A 14,735-nucleotide genomic window follows, 5' to 3' on the forward strand; every position below is an offset into this window, starting at 1 on the left:
TGAATGATGATGTTACAATATTCCTGGAATTTTTTTCATTCACATCCAAATTTTCATACTCCAGGAATGCAGGGCAATAAATTTTGCCAAGAAACATGTCCAGGTAATGTTAATTGTTCGTTTTTTTTAAGTTTTGGAATCTCTCTTAAAAATTGTTCCTGGGATAACCATGACAAGTTATCCCGCATGCCATAAAGATGGCCGCCATAGCGCTATAAATTATTCCCGGGATAACCATCTACGGGATAACTTTTCCCACCTAAAATATATAAGGAAAGGCGATTGTGTCAAGACTAAGACTTTTATGTGGAAAGTAGCCAACTTTTCCAGAAAGAAAGTCAATTGTGTTCGACTCAGTCTGTCGCCTTTCTGGTGTACCTATTTGTGCAGTTTATCGCGTGGATTGACTCCATCAGAGCCTTTTTTTGTCAGTACAGTCGTGCCTCGCTCAGAACGGTTGGTTGCTATTGCGACTTCTTGAAGAATAATGTGTTATTTCTGAATTTTTGGTAGAATATTAACAGCTTTCAACTAATTTCCATAAAAAAATACAAGATCGTGTTGGAAAACTAAGGACCATGCTAAAATACAGGACGACCATTGAACAGAAGCACTGAAGCCGGATAATGCCCTGCGTGTTCATATGTGAGATTATGCAGATTCATGCCCCCGGGCCAGAAGCAGGAGCTTGATATTGGTCCGCCGGATTGCTAGTTATGGCATCGTAGATATCGGCACCAGTCATGGGTGGCCAGGATGAAGCTTCGCAGGAAACGAGCCGTGTGTGTGTGCAGATTCCGGAGGTCATTTAGAATTTGGCGAGCAAAATCGATGAGGCTGTCTGTGCGTGAAAGTGAAATAATAGGAACAGCGATGCTAAGCTAGGAACTATTGATTTTTGCTTGATAAATTCTGCATTCTGTATGTTTGTATCTTTTGACAAAGAACTTTGTCCTAAGGGCACTGTCTACGGGTGTCAATCCAAAATTTCGCGAAGCGAAAGTGTAACGATTTGTGTAATTGTTTGAACGCTTATATCTTCCACCCAATTCAAGCAATCTGCATGCTTTATCCACCAAACGAAAGGGGAAGTCTTAAATTGCAAGTAGACTACCTCACAAAGTTGATAAAACTTTGTTAAAGTATTCAAAAGTTAAGATGAAAATAAAAAATGAATGCAGGAAAAATCCCGGCTGCTGATTGGCTGAGAGCACTTTACAAATTTTGCCTTGCCTCCTGCTTTCGTGGAACTGTCACGCGAGAATGTTGCACCACTGTTGCCACATTTCATGCGAACTATTTAAGCTAGCACTTAGCCTCAGAAAATTTCAGTGCCTTCCGTGGTTTCATCAAAGACGGATCCACGGTGGTAATTTTATTGCTCACACACACACACGCACACATTGAAAGACACAGTTTGTGCACTACATTGGGAGGAATTCTGTTCTAATGAAGATTGTTATGATGGTCACCGGACAACCAGAATGATTTGGGGCAATGGGGTTGGGACCAATCTGGTAGGATATTGGCCACACCCGGAGTGGCCAGTGCCTTGGGGAAGGTTCTACCGGGGGGACATTAATCGAACCATACGACTTGGGGCAATATTGGTATCAAAATTCATGGTTTTTGAAACTGGTAATGAAAATGGCCATTTTGACCGGATTGGCCACACCCGGAGTGGCCAGTGCCCTCGGGAAGGTTCTACCGGGGGACATTAATCGAACCATACGACTTGGGGCAATATGGGTATCAAAATTCATGGTTTTTGAAACTGGTAATGAAAATTGCCATTTTGACCGGATTTGCCACACCCGGAGTGGCCAGTGCCCTCGGGAAGGTTCTACCGGGGGGACATTAATCGAACCATACGACTTGGGGCAATATTGGTATCAAAATTCATGGTTTTTGAAACTGGTAATGAAAATTGCCATTTTGACCGGATTTGCCACACCCGGAGTGGCCAGTGCCCTCGGGAAGGTTCTACCGGGGGGACATTAATCGAACCATACGACTTGGGGCAATATGGGTATCAAAATTCATGGTTTTTGAAACTATTAATGAAAATGGCCATTTAAACCGGATTGACCACACCCGTAGTGGCCAGTGCCCTCGGGAAGGTTCTACCGGGGGGACATTAATCGAACCATAAGACTTGGGGCAATATTGTGTGTGTGTGTGTGTGTGTGTGTGTGTGTGTGTGTGTGTGTGTGTGTGTGTGTGTGTGTGTGTGTGTGTGTGTGTGTGTGTGTGTGTGTGTGTGTGTGTGTGTGTGTGTGTGTGTGTGTGTGTGTGTGTGTGTGTGTGTGTGTGTGTGTGTGTGTGTGTGTGTGTGTGTGTGTGTCCAATCCAATACCCGCTAACCGGTAGCGATATTATGGGAAAGTATAGTTTGTATCAGACTTTGTATATGCCGAATGCTAATACAACTTATCTCAGTCCCGGGTATTAGGTGGTGATAGCCCTCGCGCTGCTTCCAACGACCCGTTTCAGAATGACAGAGCTCCTTGCGGTCCAATTCCGAGGTCGCTGGGCATTGTTCGGCCCCGCCTAAACATAGAAGCAAGCATCTGAAGGAAACTCGATCTATATTTAGACTTCCAATCCCCTCAGGCAAATCAGGGATCAGCGCGTATTTAATATGGGAAGATTCATATTCAAAGTTCAAATTCATGATTCCAAATTTCAAATGTACCGACCGGGATTAGATCCCTGAACTTTCTGCTTGTGAGACAGAAGCCGTAACCATTAAGCCACGGAGCCGGTTACCATAAGACTTGGGGCAATATTGGTATCAAAATTCATGGTTTTTGAAACTGTTCATGAAAATGGCCATTTTAACCGGATTGACCACACCCGGAGTGGCCAGTGCCCTGGAGAGGTTCTACCAGGGGGACATTAATCGAACCATGCGACTTGATGCAATATGGGTATCAATCAGCATACCCATATTACCCCTAGTCGTATAGTTCGGTAAATGTCCCCCCGGTAGGACCTTCCTCCAAGGCAATGGCCACTCCGGTTGAGGCCAATCCGGTCAAAATGGTCATTTTCATTTCAAGTTTCAAAAACCATGATTTTTGATACCCATATTGCCCCAAGTCGTATGGTTCGAATAATGCCCCTCCGGTAGAACCTTTCCCAGGGCACTGGCCACTACGGGTGTGGCCAATCCGGTCAAACTGGCCATGTTCATTACCAGTTTCAAAAACCATGAATTTTGATACCCATATTGCCCCAAGTCGTATGGTTCGATTAATTACCACCCCCCTCCCCCCCCCCCCCCTGTGGAATCTTCCGCAGGGCACTGGCCACTCCGGGTGTGGCCAATCCTGTCAAAATGGCCATTTTCATTACCAGTATCAAAAACCATGAATTTTGATACCCATATTGCCCCAAGTCGCATGGTTCGATAAATGTCTTCCCGGGAGAACCTCCCTGAGGGCACCGGCCACTCCAGGTTGTGGCCAATCCTGTCAAAATGGCCATTTTCATTACCAGTTTCAAAAACCATGAATTTTGATACCCATATTGCCCCAAGTCGCATGGTTCGATAAATGTCCCCCCGGTAGAACCTTCCCCAGAGCACTGGCCACTCCGGGTGTGGCCAAAATCCTACCAGATTGGTCCCAACCCCATTGCCCTAAATCATTCTGGTTTTCGGGTGACCGTCCAACAATCTTTATAAGAACAGAATTCCTCCCAAGTTGGTGCACAACCTGTGTCTATCAATGTGTGGATGTGTGTGTCTGAGCAATAAAATTACCACCGTGGATCCGTCTTTGACGAAACCTCGTAAGGTACTGAAATATTCTGAGGCTATCTGTTAGCTTAAATAGTTTGCATGAAATGTGGCAACATGGTGCAAATTTTGCCTTGTCTCTTGCTTTCGTGGAACTGTCACGCAACAATGTTACACCATGGTTGCAACATTTCATGCGAACTCTTTAAGCTAACAGATAGCCTCAGAAAATTTCAGTACCTTACGAGGTTTCGTCAAAGACGGATCCACGGTGGTAATTTTATTGCTCAGACACACACAACCCACACATTGATAGACACAGGTTGTGCACCAACTTGGGAGGAATTCTGTTCTTATAAAGATTGTTGGACGGTCACCCGAAAACCAGAATGATTTAGGGCAATGGGGTTGGGACCAATCTGGTAGGATTTTGGCCACACCCGGAGTGGCCAGTGCTCTGGGGAAGGTTCTACCGGGGGGACATTCATCGAACCATGCGACTTGGGGCAATATGGGTATCAAAATTCATGGTTTTTGAAACTGGTAATGAAAATGGCCATTTTGACAGGATTGGCCACAACCTGGAGTGGCCGGTGCCCTCAGGAAGGTTCTCCCGGGAAGACATTTATCGAACCATGCGACTTGGGGCAATATGGGTATCAAAATTCATGGTTTTTGATACTGGTAATGAAAATGGCCATTTTGGCAGGATTGGCCACACCCGGAGTGGCCATTGCCCTGAGGGAAGGTTCAACCGGGTACTTTTATCGAACCATGCGACTTGGGGCAATATGGGAGTTCCGTTCGGGCAGCCGAAGCGATCGGATCGTTCTGCTAGCTGCTCCTGCGTCGCGTCTTTTTCAACAATATTCGGTGTATATTTTGCGAGTGGGATAGTGCTAAATTATTAGATTTTTTTGTGGTGGACATCCAGTGAAGGGAGGGTTAAGTGTTGGCATAGTTTACAGCAGCTAAACGCTAGAAAAATGTCGTTTTTCTGTTTACAAAATCTGTAACCATTTTTTCTTGCTTCATCGGCGTGGGGTTGTCAGATTAAGTGTGTGTGTCATGAAATCGGCGTGCGAGTGAGAAGCGAACACCAAAGCTGCTCCGAAAAAATCTCGATAGCCAAGAATGTGTTAGTGTGTTGTAATTCAAGTGGCTTGCCGTGATCTTGTCTGTGTTGGCCGACTACAGCGGCATTCATGCTGCAGCAAAGGGGGTGAAAAGAGAATTTGTTGTGCAGGTGGATGAGTGTATGAGGGTTGGTACTGTGACCACTATCAGCAGAACAAGATTGATTCGACACTGTGTGCCAACCCACGGCCAGAATACACCAATACAATCGAAGTCGACGGGAAGCGTGCTGTAAAATTCGGTGAGTCTGTTCCAAGCCGTCGGCTTATCTGTTGGTGTGCAAGAGAGTGAGTTTTGTTTGAGAGAGTGAGAGTGAAAAATTGTTGAAGAAGTGGTGGAGGGGGGAGGACGAGAGCGAGCGAGGGGAGAGCGAGAGGAATAATGACGGATTATGTTGCCTTCTAGAGTGTGAGTGGAGTGAATGTATGGATGACGGAAGCATGTTTGTTGGCAAATTCTATTTATGAGAGAACCGTCAGAGCTGGTGAGTTCTACATTCTTTTGAAAGGTGTGAATGAGTATGCGTGTGTGGGTGAGAGATTAAAGTTGAGCCGAAACAACTCGTCTAGATAGCTTTTAATTAGGGGAGCGGTGCTATGTTTTGGGTGCTGCCAAATAGGCAAACTTTTGTTTCCTTTGCTACTCTTTCTTTTATCTTGTAGTGTTGAGAAAGAGGTTTCTATTGTTTCGGCTTAATTAAGAATGTGCGTGTGAGTGTATCTATTGATATTAGTTTTTTTATGTTATTGTTTTGTTACAAAAGGATTTCAGCCTACACAGTTGAGAGTTATGTAAAAATCGAGAGTGAACTTTAGGAGCGATTCGTACAAATTACTCAAACATTAACGTCACATGGTTTGTTTCGGTTCTGCGCGTTTCGTAGATCGGGAAATCTTTTTTTTATTTTTAATGCTCTCAAATTAAAAATTGATTACGGATTGCATCGCGTTCACGTCGGATCGGTTTTGTTTCATCTCGCGATTTAATCTCTCTCACAATTGCATTAACACTCATTAAATCCGAAAAACTAACTAAAAAATACTCTTTAAAATTCATACTATGTTGGCTCTATCTTTCCACAGTCGGCTGTCTAAGATTGATCCATCTCTTGATTAATCAAACAACAGATAAACGGGAATCTTAGATTTTTTTTAAAACGCTTTGTTGCATGTTCGAATTGTTAAGACTTATCAGTTTCGATATATTTTTTTTTTATTTTTCTCAAAAATATTATCCATTTCATCTCGATAAACTCGTAACTCGTAACTCGTCGTTCGCAAAGTTAATCAGTACCTCACTAAACATCAATCATTTAAAACTCGTGAAATCATCTCAAGTTAAAAATTACACTGTTTAACCCTTCAGTTTTAATTACAAATGATTTTGGTTATATCTTTCCACAGCCGGCTGTCTAAGATTAAACCATTTCATTTAAAATTTAACAACCGATAAACGGGAAATGTCTCATCCGCAGCATCCGATTGTTTGCCTTGAGAATAATATATAATACCTTTCAACAAACACTATGATTTTGGGTCGCATCATCATCTTCTATGATGAATCCTGACCAAACACCCATCCTACTAACAAGTTTTCAGGTTCCTGGCGCTCGTGGGGTGTAAGCACAGAGTAAATCAGCTGCCCTAGTAGCAACCTGCGCTAACTAACATTCCCGTCCCTTAAAATCGAGGTCTACAAACTGACATGGCGGGCGCCGTTGGTGGCCAATGACTGTTACCTATTCGCAACTGATCTTGTTTTGGCAATCATGCTGTTTTATCTTTTCAGCGCATTCATACATGCTGTTGATAAGGGAAACACCACTTGATAGTCGAAGCCTATGATCAGTAGTGCCGAAAGGATATTACGGTTCTGTTCAGCAACGGAGGGGCAACCATGGGTGATCTCTCATGCTCATGCTCATGCTCATGCTCCATGCGACTTGGGGCAATATGGGTATCCAAATTCATGGTTTTTGATACTGGTAATGAAAATGGCCATTTTGGCAGGATTGGCCATTGCCCTGAGGGAAGGTTCTACCGGGGACATTTATCGAACCATGCGACCTGGGGCAATGTCGTTTTTGAGACTGGACATGAAATTTGCCATTTCGATAGTGGTTGTAAGGTCCATGATTTCCGGATGCCGTTTTTTCTGGGGGGAGGGGGGACATTTTCCGAACCATACTTGTTTTGGCAATAGTTTCGTTTTCTGGAAATTTATTTTCACAGAGATGTCAATGATTGAAGACATTAAATTAGTATTAATTATTAAGGATTAAATAAATTGGCAAAGAATTAAAAAATATAAATAACAATAGAATGATTTTTTAGAGTTTTGTACAAAGTTCTTTGTCTTATTGGTCATGTAGAACATAACCACCAGCACCTTTTTCGTCTTGGTTTTTTACTTTTCATTTTGAAATTAAGTTTAGCAGAGTCTCACAAACATAATTCTATTGACAAAGTATAAAATTAAAAATCGTATTTCCTCTTCAATTTTTCGTCAACTTTCGATCAAAATTTGCAATTTTGCCTTTCTACCGCATAATTGACGGTTTGGAGCCCGGTAATCAATTGGTGGATTACCCTAATTGAATATGCGCATGTTCTTGCGTTCATTCATGGGCGTTCGTCATTCGTCCCGAGCAGACGGAAATAACGTGGGAATAACATTTTTTGATATTTGAAAATACTAGGCCAATAACATTTTATGTTATTTATAACACGTTTTTTTATTCGCCGTTATGATTTTTTTGTTATTGGATTGTTATTGTAATTACAGACTAATAACATTTTCAGTTATTCTTCGAACAAATCTTTGTTATTATATATGTTATTTTAACAACTAATCCGATCATCCCAATAACAATTGGAGTTATTCTTCCATAACAAAAAATGTTATTCCCAAGTTGTTTTGGATTTTAACCAATAGCAGACCAATATCAAATTTTGTTATGATAACATAAACTGTTATTAAACTCTTATACACAAATGATTTTTGCTAGAATATTCCATAACAATTGTTGTTATTTTAACAGTATTTGTTATTGAAATGGCATGAATTTTTTTATTACCGTCTGCCCGGGGTGGGTTCTGTATGTGGTGTGTATATTTTCCCCTTATCCCAGAGTGGGTTGGGAGCAATAACAGTCGGAACGTACACGTTCCTACACACTGCTGATAAATTGAGCTAGGATGCTGTGCTGAAATATAGCTGTGTGCGATGGTGAGGATGATATTGGGATTCATAGGATTTCTCGTGTGCATTCCACTCATTACGGTCGGATGTAGAACAACTATAAACTAGTAGATTGACTAACATGGCGCACATTACCTAGTAAATGCGCCCGGAACATGATGACGTCACGCAGCGACACTTCTTCGTTGCGGTACAGAATCTGGAACACCCGCGAAGCGCCACAGTCGTCGATAATGGTGGCCGTGGAGCCCGTCGTCCCCGAGCCGGTGGTGGCCGCGCTGGGCGACCCGTTGGTCCCCTGGGAACCCCCGCCAGCGCTGCCACTGCCGCCAATGCCACTACTACTGCTGGGGGTCGTCCCCAACCCTGGCTGGCACCCGCTCGAGGAATTGGTCGAGATGGGCGTGTTGGCACTGCTCGACACAGACCCGGGGGCATTGCTGGTGGTGGTGGTGCCGGTCACGGCAGAGGTAGAACCCGTGCCTGAACCGGCCGCCGAGGTCATGGAATTTGGAGGAGCTGATGCAGAAGCAGCAGCCGTGGCAGCGACAACGGCCGAAGGCACTCCCGTGGTCGAAGCGTCCGGAAGGCATGTTTCCACCTGAACCGGCAACCGGGGCGATACTCGCAACGAACAACGCACTTGATACAATCTGCAAATAGAGTAAGAGAAGGGAGGTGGGTTACAAATAGCTTAAAATGTAATTATGAAATTGGAAAACTTTTTTTTTGTTTTTGTTTTCTCTATTTATTGTTGGGTGATCCAAAATGGATTTCTTGCACTACTCTCCTTTAAAATAGAAGTGAAACCACTACATGTTCAATTGAAGTTCGCTCTGACCACTTTGTATGCATATTGCTTATCGTCGCTGTCATGCTATCTTGTCGCACGTGCATTTATGGGCAACATGTGTAACATGTGTATTGGAACTATTTTTAGCCGCCGCTTAAAAAAAATTTCTTTCGTTTTTTTAGCCATGCACACCCATGTTTACACACAAGTTCGATTCTAGATGCACATCTGTGGTACTACCACGGACGAACGGACATGACACGGGGTTTCAAAAAGTGAAGTAGGTTTTCTTTTACTTCTTCTTGGCGAAAACCTGCGCAAGCGAGATCGCTAATGCCAAAATCAAGGTATGTAGATTACTAAGGTAAGGCGGATTTTCAAGCTGTCAAGATAGTTAGTTAGCACGAAACCAGGATTTTATAAGAAGAATTTCAGAAAAGTGAAAATTTGACCATTTTCCGGGCAAATTTCACCGGATATTTCTCTGTGGGGTTGTTAAGCAAACTGAACCGAAATACGCTTTTGAAACACTTTTATTTTCAAAAAAAAATCAACTAAACGCGTTTATTGGTTTAGTTTGGTATGCTTGCAACCCCACAGAAAAAAATACGGTGAAATTAGCCCAGAAAATGGTCAAATTTTCACTTTTTTAAAAACCTCCATATAAAATCCGGGTTTCGTGCTAACTATTTTGACAGCTGGGAATCGCCCCTCTTTATAGTGGAATTCTAAGAAATTTGATGAAAATTCAATGAGAATTTATGATTTCAGTTCAAACCAAGGGGTAGGACAGTGAGTGATTTTGAGAAAATTTGAATAGAATTGAGTAACATTGAGCCACGCACGTTTTCCAGAGTTTCTCAATCTTCACCATGATTTTCACAAACGACGTCACAAATTTTGACATTGACATTTCAACGCTGACACTGACAACTTGCTAAACACAAAAACAGCGGGAGCGTAAATTTTTCCGGCTGCCAGAAAGGTGTTGAGGGAGGCAAGAAGGCTTGGCCACTGCCCCAAATACCGAACCGGCCAAAAAGGGATGAATGCTGCTGCTGCCGGAAACGGTGCCGCTGCTGGCAAATAGGCTCCGACGGCGGCATTAGCCAAATATGGCTGCTATTGCCACCACCAAGGCCAAGAACACTTAGGCCGCCGCCAAGAAGCCAGCCCCGAAGAAGCCGTTTCCAAAGAGAGTGCCGCCGGTGCCGATGGTTCCAAGTAATTTCGTTCAAAATTGTAAAATGCGTTGTGGCAAAATGGACATCGTTAACGCGGTTTTGCAAAAGCAGAAAAAGAGCCCGCGACGAGAAGGTTCAAGGCCGAAAAGGAGAAGGATTGGGTGGTAGAGGTGCCCCAGAATGCGGAACCCAACAAGGACGAAGCGATATTTGCGCATTGACAGGTATGCCATGAACGAAATCGCCCGGATGAGAGCTGGTGACTGCTGCCAACGTCGCCAAGGCGTCGACCGGAGAGTTCCAGGAGAAGCTGACCAACGAAGGACCGCGTAATCGGCGTGAAGGAAGCAAAAGCGCGCTGCCGGGCGAGAAGAAACGCAACCTGGAGATTGTCAGCAAGGTGCTGAAAAAGAAGCCGCCAGTGACACTGGAGCTGCTGTCCACAAGAAGAAGGGAACTGCCGGAGCAACATAGGCTGCCGCAAAGAAGCACGCCACAAAGAAGGTAGCCGCCACCGTGGGTGAGAAGAAGGCCATCGAGGCCAAGGTGCAGAAGGGTACCGCTAAGATTCATGTCATCACTCTGCCAGGGGTCTAGGTATGATTTTGGAGCAAAATAAATAAGTATATACAAACACACAATAAAAACGCATCATTCGCTTAGTCTCTGGTAAAAATAAGAAAAGATCGGAGCGACTGCTTCAGATGCCCCCCTCCAGTCCCACGACAATTTTCTTCTCCTAGATCTAGAAGGGATGCAACCGGATGATACAGCAACTCTTAGAGATTTTCGTGACGACTACGATTTCCGTGTGCTGGCACTTCGCTGGCTTTTGGAAACGCTCAAACCTCCTGCTGCAAGATCATGATCCGATCCGCCAGCGATTCGGGCCACTGCCCATCTCGACTTGCCGGGAAGACGAAAGACCTTCTCCTTGATCTCGCTGAACTCGCAGGCAATGTGAGCGGTGTGGCAATCCAGCACTGGGGTGTATCCGTTGGAGATCTGACCGGGGTAGTTTAGTCCGATGACCTGGGCGGTGAGTTCTTCGAGTCACCGGCGACGTATCCACGACGCAGTTCCGTGACGGACACATTTTTGGCATTGTCCAGCAGGGCTTCTTTGTGCGGACGGACTTGACTTCAGCGGCCAGGTTGACCGGAGCGAAGACGATGGCGATACCGGGCTTGTTCACACCGGTTTCCGTTCCCGGGGGGCAGATGCAGGGACTTGTCCGTGGGGTCCGTTGGGCACTTGCCGTCAGCCTGGCTCTCTTGCGCTTGATGGCCTCTACTTGAAACAAGTACATCTTGGTGGACGGTTCCAGCATGTTATCTCCGTGCCATCCGGATTTAGATAATACCAGTATCGAATTCACCGGTACCGGCGGTGACGATCAACACGGCACAATCCGTAACAGGCGGAATCGACGTCGTCGTCGGGCGGAATAGTTTGTTCCCGGATTGGTTGACTGACTGAAGCAGCATCGTGGCGTGAAAATATCTCTAATATATTTGTAAACAATCTCTTCTGTAAACGTGGTCAACGTTTATTCACAAATTCCGCAACTCGGTGAAAAAAAAATCATGAGGAAGATTGAGTAACTTTGAGCCACATTGAGTAATTTTGTAAAATTGAGTCACTCAGTTACTCTGTGTCCTACCCCTTGGTTCAAACCGTTGATAAACTCTTTAACTTTAAGTTCTTACAAGGTTTTAATTTAAACAAGTTCCAGATTTCTGAGATCCAACCTAAATTTTCCTTCTTTGATGACAGTAGTCATGGGTTGTCTACTAATTTAATTGTGTTTAACTATTCTAGCTAAAACAAAAACAAGTTCATACCAAGCCAAAGTATAACTAAATCTGTTTTTTTTCACATTAGATGAGGGCACAAAGTTACAATTGAGTTTAAAGATAAACATTGAGTATCTGTTTATTGATTAATAATAAAGATCATTCGACTTAGTTACGTTTAAGAATAACACTACTCGACAAAACAAAACTTGTGTCAAGGGATTGACGATATCTCATCCGTTCCTGAGAGAAAAGGCATCCCCGAATCCGATGCATTCGACAGAATTTGATTTTATGTCCACGCGGACTGATGCAAATCTGGTAAATTTTTTAACATAAAAAATCGAACAATTTAAAAAAAACCATGCGTCTCCTCCCAATTATATGAGCCATCTACAAGAATATGGAAGCGCCTGGTGCATAGCCATTTCCTTTAAGCACAACGGAAACAACCAATACAAATGTATAAAAAAGTTGTCAAGTTCTCGGGGGGTCCACAGCTAGCATTTTTTGTACGATTATAAAAAATAAATATTAAAAGTTTAAAATTAATTTATTTAAAAAACATATTTTTTGATTTATTTGTTTACTAAAATTTTATGTATCTTAAAGGTCTTAAAGGTCATCCAAGGACTCCCTGGAGTTAAGATCTACGAGTCTACCGCCGTAACAAGCAAAAGGTCGTGAGATTTTGACCCCGGATCATGTGCGTATAGCATCAATGGATATGGTAGACTACTATATGAATGTGTTGGGATGTTCATGGTCATCCAAGGACTCCCTGGAGTTAAGATCTACGAGTCTACCGCCGTAACAAGCAAGAGGTCGTCGGATTTTGACCCCGGATCATGTGCGTATAGCATCAGTGGATATGGTAGACTACTGTATGAATGTGTTGGGATGTTCATGGTCATCCAAGGACTCCCTGGAGTTAAGATCTACGAGTCTACCGCCGTAACAAGCAAGAGGTCGTCGGATTTTGACCCCGGATCATGTGCGTATATCATCAGTGGATATGGTAGACTACTATATGAATGTGTTGGGATGTTCATGGTCATCCAAGGACTCCCTGGAGTTAAGATCTACGAGTCTACCGCCGTAACAAGCAAGAGGTCGTCGGATTTTGACCCCGGATCATGTGCGTATAGCATCAGTGGATATGGTAGACTACTATATGAATGTGTTGGGATGTCCATGGTCATCCGAGGACTCCCTGGAGTTAAGATCTACGAGTCTACCGCCGTAACAAGCAAGAGGTCGTCGGATTTTGACCCCGGATCTTGTGCGTATAGCATCAGTGGATATGGTAGACTACTATATGAATGTGTTGGGATGTTCATGGTCATCCAAGGACTCCCTGGAGTTAAGATCTACGAGTCTACCGCCGTAACAAGCAAGAGGTCGTCAGATTTTGACCCCGGATCATGTGCGTATAGCATCAGTGGATATGGTAGACTACTGTATGAATGTGTTGGGATGTCCATGGTCATCCGAGGACTCCCTGGAGTTAAGATCTACGAGTCTACCGCCGTAGCAAGCAAGAGGTCGTCTTATTTTGACCCCGGATCTTGTGTGTATAGCATCAGTGCATATGGTAGACTACTGTATGAATGTGTTGGGTTGTTCATGGTCATCCAAGGACTCCCTGGAGTTAAGATCTACGAGTCTACCGCCGTAACAAGCAAGAGGTCGTCGGATTTTGACCCCGGATCATGTGCGTATAGCATCAGTGGATATGGTAGACTACTGTATGAATGTGTTGGGATGTTCATGGTCATCCGAGGACTCCCTGGAGTTAAGATCTACGAGTCTACCGCCGTAACAAGCAAGAGGTCGTCGGATTTTGACCCCGGATCATGTGCGTATAGCATCAGTGGATATGGTAGACTACTATATGAATGTGTTGGGATGTTCATGGTCATCCAAGGACTCCCTGGAGTTAAGATCTACGAGTCTACCGCCGTAACAAGCAAGAGGTCGTCGGATTTTGACCCCGGATCTTATGCGTATAGCATCAGTGCATATGGTAGACTACTATATGAATGTGTTGGGATGTCCATGGTCATCCAAGGACTCCCTGGAGTTAAGATCTACGAGTCTACCGCCGTAACAAGCAAGAGGTCGTCGGATTTTGACCCCGGATCATGTGCGTATAGCATCAGTGGATATGGTAGACTACTGTATGAATGTGTTGGGATGTCCATGGTCATCCGAGGACTCCCTGGAGTTAAGATCTACGAGTCTACCGCCGTAGCAAGCAAAAGGTCGTCTTATTTTGACCCCGGATCTTGTGTGTATAGCATCAGTGCATATGGTAGACTACTGTATGAATGTGTTGGGATGTTCATGGTCATCCAAGGACTCCCATGAGTCTACGAGTCTACCGCCGTAACAAACAATAGGTCGCCGTTTGGCTTAAGTGGTAAGCAAGGATATACGCACAAGATCCGGGGTCAAAATAAGACGACCTCTTGCTTGATACGGCGGTAGACTCGTAGATCTTAACTCCAGGGAGTCCTCGGATAACCATGGACATCCTAACACATTCATATAGTAGTCTACCATATGCACTGATGCTATACGCACATGATCCGGGGTCAAAATCCGACGACCTCTTGCTTGTTACGGCGGTAGACTCGTAGATCTTAACTCCAGGGAGTCCTTGGATGACCATGAACAACCCAACACATTCATACAGTAGTCTACCATATGCACTGATGCTATACGCACATGATCCGGGGTCAAAATCCGACGACCTCTTGCTTGTTACGGCGGTAGACTCGTAGATCTTAACTCCAGGGAGTCCTTGGATGACCATGAACATCCCAACACATTCATATAGTAGTCTACCATATCCACTGATGCTATACGCACATGATCCG

The 14,735-nt window shown here is 44.1% G+C and overlaps 1 protein-coding gene and 1 pseudogene across 1 annotated transcript in view; one reads left to right on the forward strand and one right to left on the reverse strand.

Moving 5' to 3' along the window:
- LOC120429201 (uncharacterized) overlaps window positions 1–14,735 on the forward strand; it is a 262,260-nt gene that overhangs the window by 116,025 nt on the left and 131,500 nt on the right. The window lies entirely within an intron of this gene.
- On the reverse strand, window positions 9,755–11,572 carry LOC120430213 (elongation factor 1-alpha-like; annotated as a pseudogene).

This window comes from Culex pipiens, chromosome 3 (assembly GCF_016801865.2).
Source record: "Culex pipiens pallens isolate TS chromosome 3, TS_CPP_V2, whole genome shotgun sequence".
NCBI classification, from domain to species: domain Eukaryota; kingdom Metazoa; phylum Arthropoda; class Insecta; order Diptera; family Culicidae; genus Culex; species Culex pipiens.